At 48.1% G+C, this 16227-nt stretch overlaps 1 protein-coding gene across 1 annotated transcript in view; it reads right to left on the bottom strand.

The window, feature by feature from the left end:
- KAZN (kazrin, periplakin interacting protein) overlaps positions 1-16227 on the bottom strand; it is a 515264-nt gene that overhangs the window by 301513 nt on the left and 197524 nt on the right. The window lies entirely within an intron of this gene.

A 16227-nucleotide genomic window follows, 5' to 3' on the forward strand; every position in this document is an offset into this window, starting at 1 on the left:
AGCAGGACAGAACTATTAGTGCTTAGCAGATCACCTGCTGCCTACTTGTATGGATCACTGGGTGCCCACTGTGCACTGGACAGCAACCCAAATGCTTTACATCCTCTGTCTTGTTTAATTCTCAACATGACCCCTGAATGAGGTATTATTTTCATCTCCAGCATTCCATGTATCCACGGCTGCATGATAAGCCATTCTAGAATGTATGGAAATACATTCCAAAATGGCCACTAAAGGAAATTTCCTTGAATTTGATGCTGACAACTTCCCATGGTCATAAAAGAGTGTGAATAGACCCAGGGTGGAGGGCTGTCTCTTCTATTACTTGTAAAATAACAACTGTCATTTATTTTGTTCACAACTCTGCCATTCAGGCAGCGGTGGGTGAGGACAGTTTGACTCTGCTCCACATGGCATTAACCGAGGGGGCTCAAATGGGAGCCAGAAGATCCACTTCCAGGATGACTCACTCACATGGCTGGCGAGTTAATGCTGGCTTCAGCTGGAAGCTCAGCTAAGGCTGTCAGTCTCAAACCTTGGTTCCTCTCCATGGAGACCTCTCCACGGGGCGGCTTGGGTCACCTCACAACATGGCAGCTGAGTTCCAAGAAGTTCAGGTGGAAACCGCAAGGCTTCGTATGTGACCAAGCTTCAGAGGCCCCCAAATGCACTTCTGTTGCATTATATTACTCAATCAAGTCATTAATCCAGATTCAAGAGAAGGTGGATTAGATTCTACCTCTCAAGTAGAAAAGAGTAGCAAAGAACATGTGGTCATCTTTAATCCACCATACCCATGAATGGTGGATTGATGAAGAGACTGAGGTTTCGAGACATTTAGCACTTTTTCAGAGGGAGCAGCTGGAAAGAAACAGAGGTCCAAATCTGAACCCAACTCTGAATAAGCTCCAAATACAAGCTCTTTCCACCTGACCAAGTAGTACTTCAAACCAGTAAGCTAATGCAAATGGTTGGCTGGGTTAGCTAATAGGGCGTGTCTTCAGAAACAGGCCCAGAAAGACCATTAAAATTAAGACTGAATTTCTTAAGGCTATGAGTTTCTTCAAGGATTCTACTTCTTTTCTGACAGCCAAGCTTGGTCAAAGTTTTCACAGGGTAAAACTTCATCAGAAGACAAATCAAGCTTAAGTCTGGGCATGGTGGCTCATGCCTCCAATCCCAATGCATTGGGAGGCTGAGGCAGGAGATCCCTTGAGACCAGGATTTGAGACCAGTCTGGCAACACAGCGCGATCTCACCTCTACAAAAAATTTAAAAAATTAGCTGGGCATGGTGGCATGCGAATGTAGTCCTAACCATGCAGGAGCCTGAAGCAGGAAGATTGTTTGGGCCTAAGAGTTTGAGGCTGCAGTAAGCCATGATCACACCACTGCATTCCAGCCTGGATGACAGAGCAAGATCCTGTTTCAAAACACAACAAAAAATTCCCACCAGGCTTAAATAATGAATGTGATCCGGAATAAAAAGGTAATCCTGAATTTGTCCACATCTTCCTTCTCTGTGTCAGGCATGCTTGTTCCACCGCCCCTCCACTGAAGACAAGTTGGAGACACGTGGGTGCCCTGTGCATACGGATGCTGTGTACAGCTGCTCAAGATGTGCACTGTACAAGGAGACCAGTTAAGGAGTGAAGGGGTTGAAATGTAGTCTGAGCTCCTCTCTGTGAGCCCTGTGTCACAGTGTGGGACTGAGTCCATCTGGAGGCAGGGTGTCATCAAATTTGCTCAAGGTAGTCACAGAGTGCTGGCCCTGCCAGAAGAGACTAATCCTGGGACACCCTTCAAAGCAATGCTACCTCAATATTCCAAGGAGGTGCTGAACATTTCAAGGGAAAGGTGGGGAAGGAAGATGTGACAACTTTCAGCGTCCCTTCTAACATCTTAAGCAGTTTTGCTCTGGCTCCAAACTTATGTCCTCTTTCCAGAAAAACCAAAGTTCTTCAGTTATTGGCATCACCATCTGTAGAGGGCAGCTCAGGTCCATCGTTAGGGTACTTAGAAGCCCTTTGAAGACCTTGCCCTTCTTAGGTTCAAGTTTTCATTCTTCCATTTACTCACTGCATGGCCTTGGGCCAAGTCTGTAACATCTCAGGGTTTGTCATCTCCCCTGTGGAACAGGGATCATCATAATACGCATTTCATTAAATCCAGGACACCATCATTTATAACATGCACTATTATTTTATGTATCACTAAGAAAACATAGCTGCCAATTAAACTACCATGTCTTTAATATGAAGATGCATTCTTGTTTCAGAGACAAAAAATGGGAACAACGCGTGCCTTAGAATTGATAGAATTTAGTAAAATAGCTTGCTTCCCTACATAAAAAGAAGGTTGTAAGAGAGTAAATGAAACAATGTGCAAAAAATCTTTGCAAACTGTAAAGCACTAAAAATATTAATGATTCTTTGTCAAACAAATCTTCAAATGGCTTCATTTAAAATACTAATCTACTACTCGATGTTGCACAAGGCATCTAATTGTCTTAATGTACTCACTAAGTAGTTGCAAGAGCTGTATTTACAGCGTTTATCTGAATAGTTTCCCTAGTTTTATAACATTCCCACCCTCTTATGATTTATTTGTGTAGAATCAACTTGTGAGTTTGAATGAGATTCAAGATTTGGGGCTTGATTTATAGTTGGAGTTGACTAACATTTGGGAACAATGAACTGTGTTATATAAACACATAAATACCACAAGAGAAAGCTGACGTGCTAATTACTGTGAGGGGATGGGGTGGGGAAGAAAAAAAACACCACAAAAATCCTGTTTCATCTCAGAGTTTTCTGACAATTGTGCTGTGGGTTGGGGGAGGGCGAGGAATTCCCGTGGACCACATTTCTCATGTTGCTCTGAGGGGGGAAATGGTTGAAAGATTTGGATTGCGGTTTCCTTTTGCAAAGACAAAGAAACATTTTGGAGGCCACTAAAGAGCAGTTGGTCCATAAATCTCCAAATCTGAAAACACGGAAGTTCTCTAGGGCCTTGGACGTCCTATGCCCTCACAAGGACAAGCTGGCCATGGTGCTCCAGGCAGTGCCAGGCCCAGAGCACTGACTTCCTGGCCCATTTGGGCTGGCAGGCTACAGCTGGACCTGGCCTGTCCCCACCCTGGGAGGCTGGTTTTCTCATGACTCGGCTTTCTTGCAGGATGCCCCAAGTCAGAGGTCTGGAGGCAGCTCCTCTAGGCCACCCACATGTCCTTGGGAAAGCAGCCTTGTGTCCCCAACACGCCACACCTTGGAATCTGGTAGGCCTGAGTTCACATCCTGCCTCTATCATTTGTTAGCAGTTTAGCACTGGACTTTTCTGTGCCTCAGTTTCCTTATTTGCAAGACTAAATGGGCTAATGTGGGGTTGAGAGGGGGGCTGTGTCCATCAAAGTGTCTACAGCAGAGTAGGCACTCATGAAAGTACTCGTTTTGGGAACCTCTGGTGGAACTTCGAGATTCGTTCATTCTGCTGACATTTGCTAAACCCCACGCCGTGCCAGACAATGGCTGGAGGCTGAGGATGCCACAATGAGGAAGGCAGATCTGGTCCAGGCCCCGAGCAGAAAGTGAGCCAATAGACAATCAAATAAACAAAATAAGAGAAATCCAGTGGGCGATAAGAGCTCTGAAGAAAAGAAAGCAAGGTACGGGGTTGGAGGGAGATGAAGTGATGGGGGTGCGGTGCTGCTTTAGGAAAGGTGTTCAGGGAAGGTCCTGCCCTCTAAGGTACCTCAGCTCCCCCAATCCATGATTCTTCAACCCAAAAGTTCTCAAATGGGGCTGATTAATAATCACAAATATTGATCAGTAATGATTAATGATTATCATTGATAATTAATGTCTAGGGACATTATTATTACCGGGGAAGGCAGTGGTGGCTAGTGGGGTCTGGTAGGGTAGAGGCCAGGAATCCTGCTAAACCTCTATAATGCACCTACAATGCACAAGACCGCCCCCCGAAAACAAAGAGTATCCAGCCCCAAATGTCAACAGTTCTGAGGCTGAGAAATCCTGATCTAGCCCGTTACCCCGTGTGATGTTTTTCATGATCCTTGGCAGAGTTGATGGTGGTAGAAATGCCCCTGGTGGAAGGGACCTGGCTTATAGACCCACCAGCATTGTGTCCTGTGATGGGGTGACATCAGACTGCACGCCTCCCAGCCACTGCCATCTCTGGGGTCTACAGGCATGCAGCAATGCCTACTATCCACATGGCAAGCACTGTACATGCTGACTTCACACCCTAGCCCTCCAAGGCTAGGTTACTCCAATAAAGCTTATTCCACCTACCAGAAATTTTTAAAAAATCAAACCAAATAGGAATCTGGCTCTAGCCAGCTCTGGGAAAAACTGTATTCAGAAATACTTTCAGAATAGGGCACTTGGAATTCAATAACACACCGTCAGAGTCCAATCAGTGCACTCCCCCGCCCCCTTGCAAGTTTCTACATTCACATCCAGTTAAAGGAAAAAATCAAAAGCAGGAAGCGATGTTGGTACCAGCCGGCACATAGGTGTGAGCAGGAAGTGACACCTGGCAGCCTGACGGTGAGGGAGGAAGAGCAAAGTCACAGAGCGAGAGAAGAATTCAGAAAGCACAGCTGTCTAGGCGTTTGGCTCCTGACAAATGGTTGCCTGCCCCTCAACTCACCAGCCTCTCCAGACACCTCTGCATCACACAGCACTGATGACCGCCTCCCAGCCCAACACCCACTCTACTTATTCTGTGCCGCCAGGCTCTGATTGTGTTTGGGAGGTAAAGTGCTCAGCCCCAAGACTGGCCAAACTTGGCCCTCATCATCCCATTCCTCCTTGCCAGTGGTTTATCTAGGAATAGATATGGGGCCCTGTTCAGGTCAGTGAAATGTAAGGGTGAGTTACCTCAGGAATTTCTGAGAAAGATTCTCCTCTGTGATAAAGCAGAGAGTCACATGACTAGAAAATCTTTTTGTTGTTGTTGTTGTTTTACCACCACCCCTTCCTTCCTGCTTTGGAAATGGGTTTATGATGTGATGCTTGGAGCTGTGGCAGCTGTTTTATGACCATGAGAGAAGGCTTCTCCAATGTGCTAGGATTCAGGGGAGGAAATACAGAATGAATGTCAGCCCTCGATGACACTGCTGAGCCCTAAACCAACTCTGAGAACTTAAGACTTTTTGTTCTGTAAGAAATGAGATTTATTTATTGTTTAAGACTCTGTTGGGTATTCTGTTATCTGTGGCCCAAAATATTTCAAATAATATATTATAATTTCTTTTTGCAATAATACATCTCAGATGGACATCCCCCAGAGTCTAAGACTTTGAGAGATGTCATCTCCGAAAGAGGCAAAGCATCCATATTTAGAAATCTTGGCCGGGTGCAGTGGCTCACGCCTGTGATCCCAGCACTTTGGGAGGCCGAGGTGGGTGGATCACTTGTGGTCAGGAGTTTGAGACCAGCCAAGCCAACATGGTGAGACCACGTCTCTACTGAAAAAAAAAAAAAAAAATTAGCCGACCGTGGTGGCATGTGCCTGTATTCCCAGCTACTCAGGGGGCTGAGGTAGGAGAATCACTTGAACCCAGGAGGCGGAAGTTGCAGTGAGGTGAGATCACACCACTGCACTCCAGTCTGAGGTGACAGAGTAAACCTCTTTAATCTGGAACAATGTCTCCTGGCCCTGAGAGTTGCACAAAGGAAACTTTTACTCTGTTTATTGCACCCAGAGTCACATGGTCTAGAACATACACCACCTTTGCTTTCACACAGCAATTTCATGCTCACAATCTCTATTCACAGGCTCACAGACTCTCAGTGTTGGAAACTGGTACTTGGAGCCAATTCTACGCATCATCTCCTCATTCACTGCCACCCCAGGTGGGACTGGTTTATTTGCCTGGCAGGTACAGGCTAAAGAACTGGGCACATGGAGCCAGTCCTTCCTTGCTCCCTTGTCTTGGGAGTGACCTGCCCACAGAAGGCTTATGATCTGCTCTGCTCCTCCACACACTTTTGTAGTTGAGGGGCAGGCTCTGTCCCTGGGGGATTGGAGGCCGCTCCAGACCAGGGTTACCTGTGTCTGGGTGGCGAAATAGGTCTAATTTGGGGGCCGATTTGCCCACAGATATACACTACCTTCCTGAATATTCAGATATTTTTAAAATTGAGGCAGGGTCTCACTCTGGCACCCAGGCTGGAGTCCAGTGGCATGATGATGGCTCACTGCAGCCTCAACCACCTGGGATAAGGTGATCCTACTGTCTCAGCCTTCTGAGTAGCTGGGACCACAGGTGCACACCACCATGCCTGGCCAATTCTTTTCGGACTTGTAGAGACAGAGTCTCATGTTGCCCAAGCCATTCTCAAATTCCTGGGCTCAAGCGATCCTCTTGCTTTGGCCTCCCAAAGTGCCGGGATTACAGGTGTGAGCCACCATGCATGGCCCCCAAGATTAGTTTTATCAATAATAAAAATATTTTGGCCTAGCATCATGTTGACCAGAGTCGGTTCAGAGAACAGACTCTATTCTTGCTACTTCAAGCAAGTATATCCTTATATTACAGGATATTAAGTGGCTTATGGAATTGTAGGAAGAGCTGAAAATACCAGACCTTTCCAGAATGACTTGCAAAGCCACACTGCTGAAGTGGGCCCCCAAGGTGGCTGCTGCCTCTTCCAGGAATCAGACCCAGGCAGCCCCAGAACCAATTGTCCTCTGCCACAGTCTGGAAGCTGCACCCTGCTGCTGGTTGTCCTGAAACCATATTGTGCCTGCCCGGATCTGCACCAGCAAAATAGATGTGCTCAGCCCACTTCTCAAACCCCATATGGCATAGGGATGCTGCTGAAATGGCTACAGAGAAACCAAGTGGCTCAGCAACATGCTGGCAGCAGAAGTGGCCTCTACCTCCTGCCAACCATCTCAATCTCTGTTGGCCAAACCTGGATCCATGCAGATCCCTAGCTGCAAGGGAGTCCTGACACAAAGCTCCAGCTTTCTGGCCTTTTCAAGATAGGTGGGCATGTGAGAACAAGAGTGAGATGGTTGATGAGTTTATATATTCCACATGCCCCTGTAGAGTGGCTGTAGGTACAAATGCTCCCCAGACTATCTGGATTCAAACTCGGTTCTGCCACATCCCAGCCCAGTGGCTCCAAACCTTGGAGCGGAGGGTGCCAATAAGCCCCTCTCAAGCTACTCCCTGACAGTAGCTCAAGATTAGATAGCGATGGTAGTGGTTAGGTTGGGAGTGTGTTAGATTCTGCACAGATCAATGAATAATTAAATGTATCCAAATTCCTTAATAATAGCACAGTCAAGAAGCCTGGTGTGTTTCTGAATGGGAGCAGACAACAGTGAAGAAAATGGAAGATAGTGCCTGTCTGCATATACCCTTGGACTCCCAGGGTCTCTCCTGCCAATCAACCCCTCATTGGTGTTCTCTGAGAGCCATCCGGCTGAGAAAGCCCAAATGAGAAGGTGTCTGCAGGGGATGACTGGCTTCAAGCATAATTCGGTGTCTTGTCAGGAAGCTGGTCTGACAGATGATAAAATAAGAAATATAATTGAATGTCAAAAAAATGAACATGGCAGGCCATGAACTGACATGCCAAGCTGGTCACCAAGACCCCCTCCCAGGCAGTGCCAATCATGCCTAGATGCCCCTCTGGGGTGATGGACCATAAAGAGCTGGCATCAGATGCTGAGACAAAGGGAACAGAGGTGTCCGAGTACCTGGGGGAGATTGGCCACACCCTTGAGGAGCTTCAGGCTTTTCCCTAAAGGTCAGAGGAACCCTGGGGAGTTCCTCCAGTGGTCCCAGGGCCCTGGCAGAAAAGTCATCAAAGGCCATGCCCTCATATTTATGTTATAGTCTGGCCTCCAGGATCACTGAAACAAGAGATGCTTTGCCTGTTCCTCCTAAGAATTCTTTTTTTTAAAGACAGAGTCTTGCTCTGTCACCAGGCTGGAGTGCAGTGGCACAATCTTGGCTCACTGCAATCTCTGCCTCCTGGGTTCAAGCAATTCTCCTGCCTCAGCCTCCTGAGTAGCTGGGACTACAGGCAAGTGTCACCATGTCCAGCTAATTTTTGTACTTTTAGTAGAGATGGGGTTTCACCATGTTGGCCAGAATGGTCTTGATCTCTTGACTTCGTGATCTGCCCGCCTCAGCCTCCCAAAGTGCTGGGATTACAGGTGTGAGCCATCGTGCCTGGCCCCTAAGAGGAAGAATTCTAAAAGCAACCTCTACCATCCACTGAGCCCTTACTACACATTAAGGCTAGTTGTTCTTTAATTGTATTTTCTGGCAAGTAACAAACACTTTAATTGCCTCCTAGCATCTACACCCCCTTCAAGTGCAGTTATGGAATATTCCCTCCACCTCCTTTCCCCCCAGATCCAGCTCCCACCCATCCAGTCAGATGTTTAATTTATTATTATTATTATTATTATTTTGAGATGGGGTGTTGCTCTGTCTCCCAGGCTGGAGCGCAGTGGCGCAATCTCCGCTCACTGCAACATCCATCTCCCAGGTTCAAGTGATTCTCCTCCCGCCTCAGCCTCTCAAGTAGCTGGGATTACAGGCATGAGTCACCATGCTGGGCTAATTTTTGTATTTTTAGTAGAGACAGGGTTTTAGTAGAGACATGTTGGTCTCTACTAAAGAGATCAGGCTGGTCTTGAACTCCTGACCTCAGGTTATCTGTCCACCTTGGCCTCCCAAAGTGCTGGGAATATAGGTGCAAGACACTGCACCAGGCCTAGTAGCCCAGATATTCAATTTTTCCAGCTTCCTTTGTAGCTAAGTGCGCCATGTTCTGGCCAATGGAAAATGAGTGGCAGAGCTGGGTAAATTTACAGATCACATCATTTAAAGAATCTGCCTCCGCCTCCCTTCTCCTCTGCTGTGGGCTGCAAAGGGAATGGAGATTCAGCTTTGGCCCTGAAGCAACACCCCAGAATGAGGCACAGCAACAAAGCAGAAGGAATATGGGTCTCTGGACAACCTCATGGGGCAGAGCTACCCTGGACCACCTCCTTTGGACTCTCACAGAAGAGAAAAACACCCTTGTAGCTTGTTTACTGCCTTCCAGGACTTCTGTTCCAGCACATTCTCCTATACCCCAACTAGTATACTCTTCAACCTTTACAATCACTTTGCACAATAGGTATGGTTTTATCCCCATGTTACAGACTCTGAGGTCCAGGGAGTTTGAGCAAGTAGCTTGCCCCACGTCAAACATGAAAAGGAAATAATTAAAATAATTACATGTCAACAAAATGAACATGGCAGGCCATGGGCTGACATGCTGAGCTGGTCACCAAGACCCCCACCCATGTGATGCCAGTCATGCCTAGCTGTCCCTCTGGGGAGTTCCTCCACGGGTCCCCAGAGGGAGCTGTGGAGCTGAGGCACCATTCTTAGCCTGGCTGTGACCACAGCTCATGTCTTGATCTGCCACTCAGAACTTGTGCTTCCTGCCAGAGTCTCTGTGGTGTTGACTCCTTACCCGTATCTGTGCATTTGCAAAAGTTGAACCAAAGAGCCTGATGTGTCTCTCTTAAAAAGACTGGATGTGGGGAAGCCTCTTTTTCCATTGCAAAGCTGAGGATTGGGTACATTGGGGGTCAGGGCTTGGTAAACAGGGGTGATATGCTGACATCTATTATTTTGCCTCCATCTCCCTATTCTGGTAGTAGCACCCGGGTTTCGTGGGAGATCTCCCCTGCACTCTCAACTCATGTGGTTCAGGCTGGCTGACTCCACTGGGCCTGGGTTAGCCCAACAGACCCTCTGTTCCTGGCATGGGAGTTTTGAGTGGGGAGACACAAAGTCTTACAAGCCCAGAGGTTATTCATCCTGGCGGCAGAGCCCTGGCCAGCCCATCCACGGGTCCCTGCTGCCTGGCATCCTGGCTGCCCAAGACCTGAGCCTTCCAAGCCTTGTTCATCAGCTTTCCTTTGGACTGGGGAGCTCTGCCAGATCCTCTGAATTAATTACCCACTTTGCTTACGTTTGTTTCCAGGGCTGGCCTCTCTTCCTTGCAATAAAGACCCCTGCCCAACAGAATTGCCAGAAGCCAAGGGTGGAGGGGGACAGCACTGACCATGTCTAAAGATGACACGAGGGGTCCAACAGAACCATTTGTGAGCCCTGGAGCTAGACCTGGGGGCAAAGCTTGCTAGGTCGGGAGCTGGCAGGCATTGGAATGGGACACAACGTCAGGCAAGAGGCTGAGAAGAGGGGAAAGCACAGAGACTGGGTGAGGACTGGGGACAGTGTTTATCTTGTTGGGTTCTTGGGTGTGAGCGGGCTCAGATAAAATGCTCCATGTTCACTGGAGGACAGGATCTGCCTTGGGGCTCCATATGTCCTGGCACATGGAACAGGAAGGCATGGATTGGAAGGAAGGCCACCAAGGCTCCTGCCTGCTGACCGCATCCAGTGACTCCAGAGTGCCAATGTGGAGTGCCAACCCTAAGTGGAGAAGGGGAGGGTGAAGGGAGGCCTTGGCACCCCCTCTCCAGGCCGTGAGGGCAGGGCTCGGGAGGTGCTTTTGTAAAGCACTGGAGTGAATCCCCAGAGGAAGAGGGATTTATGGGGCCCACCCATGGCTCTGCCTAATTTCTGATGGAGAGACGGAACTGGGGCATCATTTATGGAGGACAGCCGGAGCCACGGGCACGTGGGGCGGGGCTGAGCACTCGCTCCAGGTGGGAGGCAACATTGGCGTGGGGCCCTCTCCCGCTCAGCCAGGCGTTCCTGCCATCAGGGCCAGAAGGGGGATGGCAGCTTCAGCACCTCACTCCCTGGTCCTGTTCCAGGGACCTCGATGCCTGGACTTTCATCAGGGCCAACTCGTGCACCAGGGACAGGAGGGACAGTCGTGTCTGGCACTGATCACTCACCAATCGTGGAGACAGCAGTGAAGAAACAGGTCAGCTACCACTGGGACTGACTCCCCCTCTGCTAATCCCCACCTGGGTACCTGAGGACGACTTGCCTCAATTCTCGAAGCCTCAGTTTCCTCCTCTGTAAAATGGGGACACCAATACTTTCCTCAGCAGGACACTGCGCAGATGAAGGGAGGCTTTAGCACAGCATTTGTCTTACAAGGAGCCCTCAGTAAATGGTAGCCACAATGTAGTATTAGGCACAATCATATATATATCTCGCTTTTCTTTTAAATCACATTTGCATACATAATGTAACTCTGTCTTCATGAACACACTGGGAGGAGGATGGGTCAAAAGCAATATTTCCATGTTTGTGATGAAGGAATCAGGCTCAGAGAGGTAGGGGGCTTTCCTCAGTCCCTCTGTGGGTTGGGGACAGGGCCGCCACTTAAGCCAATGCTGCTCACTCCTCGTTCACGTCTCGTTCACGTCTCGTTCCATTGAGTGCCCTCGAAAGACAGCAGTGATAAGAATAACAGGCTCCATCACCGATTTCTCACAATGCACCAGGCTCCTTGTCCTATTAACCGTCACATTTAACTTTAAAAGAGGCCAGCTGGCCAAATAGGGACCGTGTCTATGAAGAAGTCTCCAGTGTAAACTCATGGTGTTGGAACGGCGTCTGTGAACAGCGGTGCCGGGAAGCAACCCCCGATCGCGGAAGCACGGCGGCAGGTTTCCCAGCCCCGAGACGGCTGCCCTCCGGGACCAGATACTTCTTTGTTACGGGGGCTGTTCTGTGCATAGTAGGCCAATGAGCAGCATCCCAGGTCTCCACTGACCAGATCTCACTATTAACACCCCCTTACAGGTTGTTCCAACCAGACATATCTCCAGGTATTGCCCAGTGTTCCCTGGGTGGCAAAATTGTCCCAATTTTTTTTTTTTTGAGACAGAGTTTTGCTCTGTCGCCCAGGCTAGAGTATAGTGGCCTGATCTCAGCTCACTGCAACCTCCGTTTCCCAGGTGCAAGCAGTTCTCTTGCCTCAGCCTGTAGCTGGGACTACAGGCCCGAACCACCACACCCAGCTAATTTTTGTATTTTGAGTAGAGGCGGTTTCGTCATGTTGGCCATGCTGGTCTCGAACTCCTGGCCTCAAGTGATCCACCAGCCTTGGCCTCCCAAAGTGCTGGGATTACAGGTGTGAGCCACCATGCCCGGCCATTGTCCCAAATTTTGAAAACTACCACGTGGAGAGCGTCGAGGAAAGCCTCCTGGACGAGATCATTCTAAAAAGCAAGGTGTGACAGAGGAAGGGCTCCCAGGACAGCTCCCTTCAGCGTAGAGAAAAAGTTTAGGGGAGACCTTGCAGCCCCAGGAAGCCCCAAGTCCATAAATTCATCAGCAGTCTGTGTCGGAGCAGGCCAGGCCATCACAGCCCTCCTGAGGAAGCCCAGGGCGTGATAAACGGCCACTATCCAGGGAGGCCTCTGCTCCTTCCCTGGGAGGTGTAGGTTTTATGGAGGATGGCCACCCTAAATCACCCTCTCAGTCCTAGGAGAGCCCCGAGAGCCTGCGGCAAAGGGACCCAGCCACTCTCTGGACTGCGGATTGTGTCGTCACCTGCCTGTCCCCTCACACCTGACTCCACCTGTGTGTGCCACCCCTCCTCACGAAACTGACAGGGAGCACCAGTCAGCCAGTCATAACCGCACAGACTTTCTCCTGGTTTTGCCTCCCTGGACTCAGGAGAAAGATCCATTTCCCCAAGGAGCCTGCTGAGCGGTGACGGAGAGAGAAAGCCACGATGATGCTGAAACGCCCTGAGATGGCTCCGACTGGCTTGAGAGGGCGGCTGATGGAGAGCCCCTCACTCACTGCCTGCCTCTGCTTGCCGAGAAGATTCGAACGGCTCCTTTTATCACCGCCCTCAGCACCCTGTGACTCTTTTTCTCCCACATATTTCTTTTTTTTTGAGATAAAGTTCATCGATCATAAAATTCACCCTTTTAAAGTGTACAATTCAGTGTTTTTAGCATATTCACAAGATTGTGCAACTATCACTACGATCTAATTCCAGAACATTTTTATCAGCCCCCAAAGAAACCCCTACCCTTGAGCAGTCGTTCCCCACTTCCCCTCCCACAGCCCCTGGCAACCACGAAGCTACTTTCTGTCTCCATAGATTTCCCTAATCTGGACATTCCCTATGAATGGAATCATACAACGTGTAGTCTTTTGTGACTGGCTTCACATAGCATCACGTTTTCAAGGGACACACATGTTGTAACATGTGCTTCGTTCTCTCTTTTGAGACAGGGTCTCACTCTGTTGTCCAGGCTGGAGTGTGTTGTTGCGATCATGGCTCACTGCAGCCTCCATCTCCCAGGCTCAAGGGATCCTCCCACCTTAGCCTCCTGAGTAGCTGGGACCCCAGGCATGTACCACCAGGCCAAGCTAATTTTTAAATTTTTTGTAGTAGAGACAAGGTCTCACTATGTTGCCTAGGCTAGTCTCGAACTCCTGGGCTCAAGTGATCCTTCTGCCTCGGCCTCCCAAACTACTGGGATTACAGGCACGAGCCACCGCGTCTGGCAAGCACTTCATTCTCTTATGGCTTAAAAATATTCGATTGCATGGATTGACCACATTTTGTTTATTCATTCGTCTGTTGTTGGATATTTGGGTTATTTGCACCTTCTGGCCTCATGAATAATGCTTCTGTGAATGGTCATGTATGAGTGTTTCTGTGGACACACATTTTCAGTTCTCGTGGATGTATACATAGGAATGCAGTTGCTGAGTCGTGTGTGGTTCTTGGTTTTGGGATCACAAAGACCCGGAGATCTGTCATACTAGGTCAGCCTTAGGGTACTTTTGGGTTAGGATTCTGCCCCCCGCACCGCCCCCAAATCTCTGCTGTGTCTGGCTCATCATGGACCTGCTATTCCATTCCCAATACATCCAAGTCTTGAGTCCCCATGACACTCGTACTTCCCTAGATATGCAGGTAGTCTGACAACATCTCCAAAATTCAGAGGGAGAAACATGTCAGATACTTATAACTTTGACATGGCCTTCGGGGACATCTATTATCTAATACTGTTTCATTAGAAAAACATGATATAAAAATGAACTCAAGGAGAGGAATTCTGATTGGGGTCTCCAAGGCTTCCTGTAAAACACCGTGTAAGATTTCAGAAATGAAACTAAATTGTACATTAAATTTTTTATTTCATTGAAGCCTACTTTTCAAAAAAAAAAAATGTTCTTAAGGGGTTTCTGGGTAAAAGTAAAATCCGCTTGTTAATGATATCCTGAGCCCACCATCACACGAGGAATTTTGTTTTCTTGACATCGATCAGATCTGATTAAGTTAATGGTCTAGGAGGTAATAACATCCCCTCTTTGAAGAGCTGGCTCTGGCCAGGCCCATTTCTGATCATTTTAACAACTCGACTGGGTCCTCTAAAAAATTAAATGGAAGTTAGCCTCGGACCTGGAGGTACTTTTCCATTCATTTACTGTCGGTCCACGTCAACATTCTAAAGAGGTTTCAAGTATTCCTCCTTTTTGAATAATTTATCATAGCTAATGAAAGCTTTAAAAATTGGCTAACATGAAAGTGGAACAGTCATTCCCACAGGTGTCCCAAATGAAGCCTTTCTGGGCAAAGAGATGAAAATATCCATTTCAGCTTCTGCAGCCCTCAAGCAATTCAGCTGATGGAGTTCACCTCAACTCAACAAGTATTCATTGCGCATCCATTCTGAACACATCCTGTACAAATGAGATGTAAAGTAGCATTAAGAGGGTGCATTAAACAGGGTAGGATAGGTCAGGTTATACTGCAGTAACACACAATGCCAAAAATGTCAGCAGTTTCAAATAACGAACACGTTTCTTATTGGGCCTCTGCTCATCTCACCCTCCAAAAGAAAGTAGGCCAGGCACAGTGGCTCATACCTGGAATCCCAGCACTTTGGGAGGCTGAGGCAGGCAGATCGCTTGAGCTCAGGAGTTTGAGACCAGCCTGGGCAACATGGCAAAACCCCATTTCTATGAAAAAACCAACCAACCAACCAAACAAACAATTGGCCGGGCGTGGTGGCACGTGCCTGTAGTCCCAACTACCTGGGAGGCTGAGGTGGGAGGATGGCTTGAGCCCGGGAGGCAGAGGCTGCAGTGAGCCAAGATCATGCCTCTGCACTCCAGCCTGGGTGAAACAGCCAGGCCCTGTCTCAGAAAAAAAAAGAAAAAGAAAAAGAAAAAGAAAAAAGAAAAGAAAAGAAAAGAAAAGAGAACGCAAAGCTCACCTCCGAGGGCTATTGATTTCTTCATGGAGAAGAGATGTTTACTGACTGCCATTTTCAAGTTGCTTGGATGTTGCCCTACTTAATTATTTTCTACTTTGTAAGTATGGGCTCCAGGAGAGAGTGAGCCCTCCACTAAGAGGGTAAGCAACGTAAAGACAGCACCATGGTTTTACTCCTTTCCCGTTTGCGTTGATGCTCCAGTACCAGGCTTAGCGTGGAGCAGGTGACCCAAAACTGTGTAAGCAGCACAATAGGGAGCCCAGAGGTGTCATGTGTGAGCTTGAATCTTGCCTCTGGCACTCCCAAGCTGCGTGACTCAGACAGTTTTCTTAACCTCTCTGTGCCTCAGTTTCCTCATCTGTAAAGTGGGGGAAATAGGAGTCCCTTCTTCTCAGTGTACAAGGGGCAACTGAATCAGTGCCTATCAAGCACCAAGAAGGGTTCCTTGGCACATTGTGGGCACCATACTTGTTTTTGATGAATAAATGAGAGCTGGCATCTTTTACGTGTTAACAGTTGCACTAAAGCACTCCACAAGGACCATTTTATTGAGTCCTCACGGCTAATCAATGAAGGAGACATGCTGTGGTGACCATTTTGCACATGAGGACACTGAGGCTTGGAGAGGTAAATTGCCTGGGGCTCCATAACTAGTCCAAGGTGGAGCTAAAATTTGAACCCGGATCTTCCTGACTCGAGGGCTGACACTCTTTGTCTTGAAGCTATAGAACCTCTATTTGCGGAATAGAATAAAAAAGCTTAGTGAGATCAGTGATAAAAATGAATGAGATTGCCCTCATTTTTCTTGATTCAATGTATTGTAAACTCTGCACTCCGCCTTTTAACTCTTTAATTCTTCACTCAGCCTTCTAACATTCTTGGTTCCAACACACTTTCTAATCCTCTCACATTGATCCCTCTTCATAGACTCTCATCTCCTGGAATGGCTTCCAGATTCCCACTGCTCGAGTCTCCTGTGAGCGCGTCTTGGACAAAACACAGTTAAATT

This window comes from Macaca mulatta, chromosome 1, assembly GCF_049350105.2.
Source record: "Macaca mulatta isolate MMU2019108-1 chromosome 1, T2T-MMU8v2.0, whole genome shotgun sequence".
Lineage (NCBI taxonomy): Eukaryota > Metazoa > Chordata > Mammalia > Primates > Cercopithecidae > Macaca > Macaca mulatta.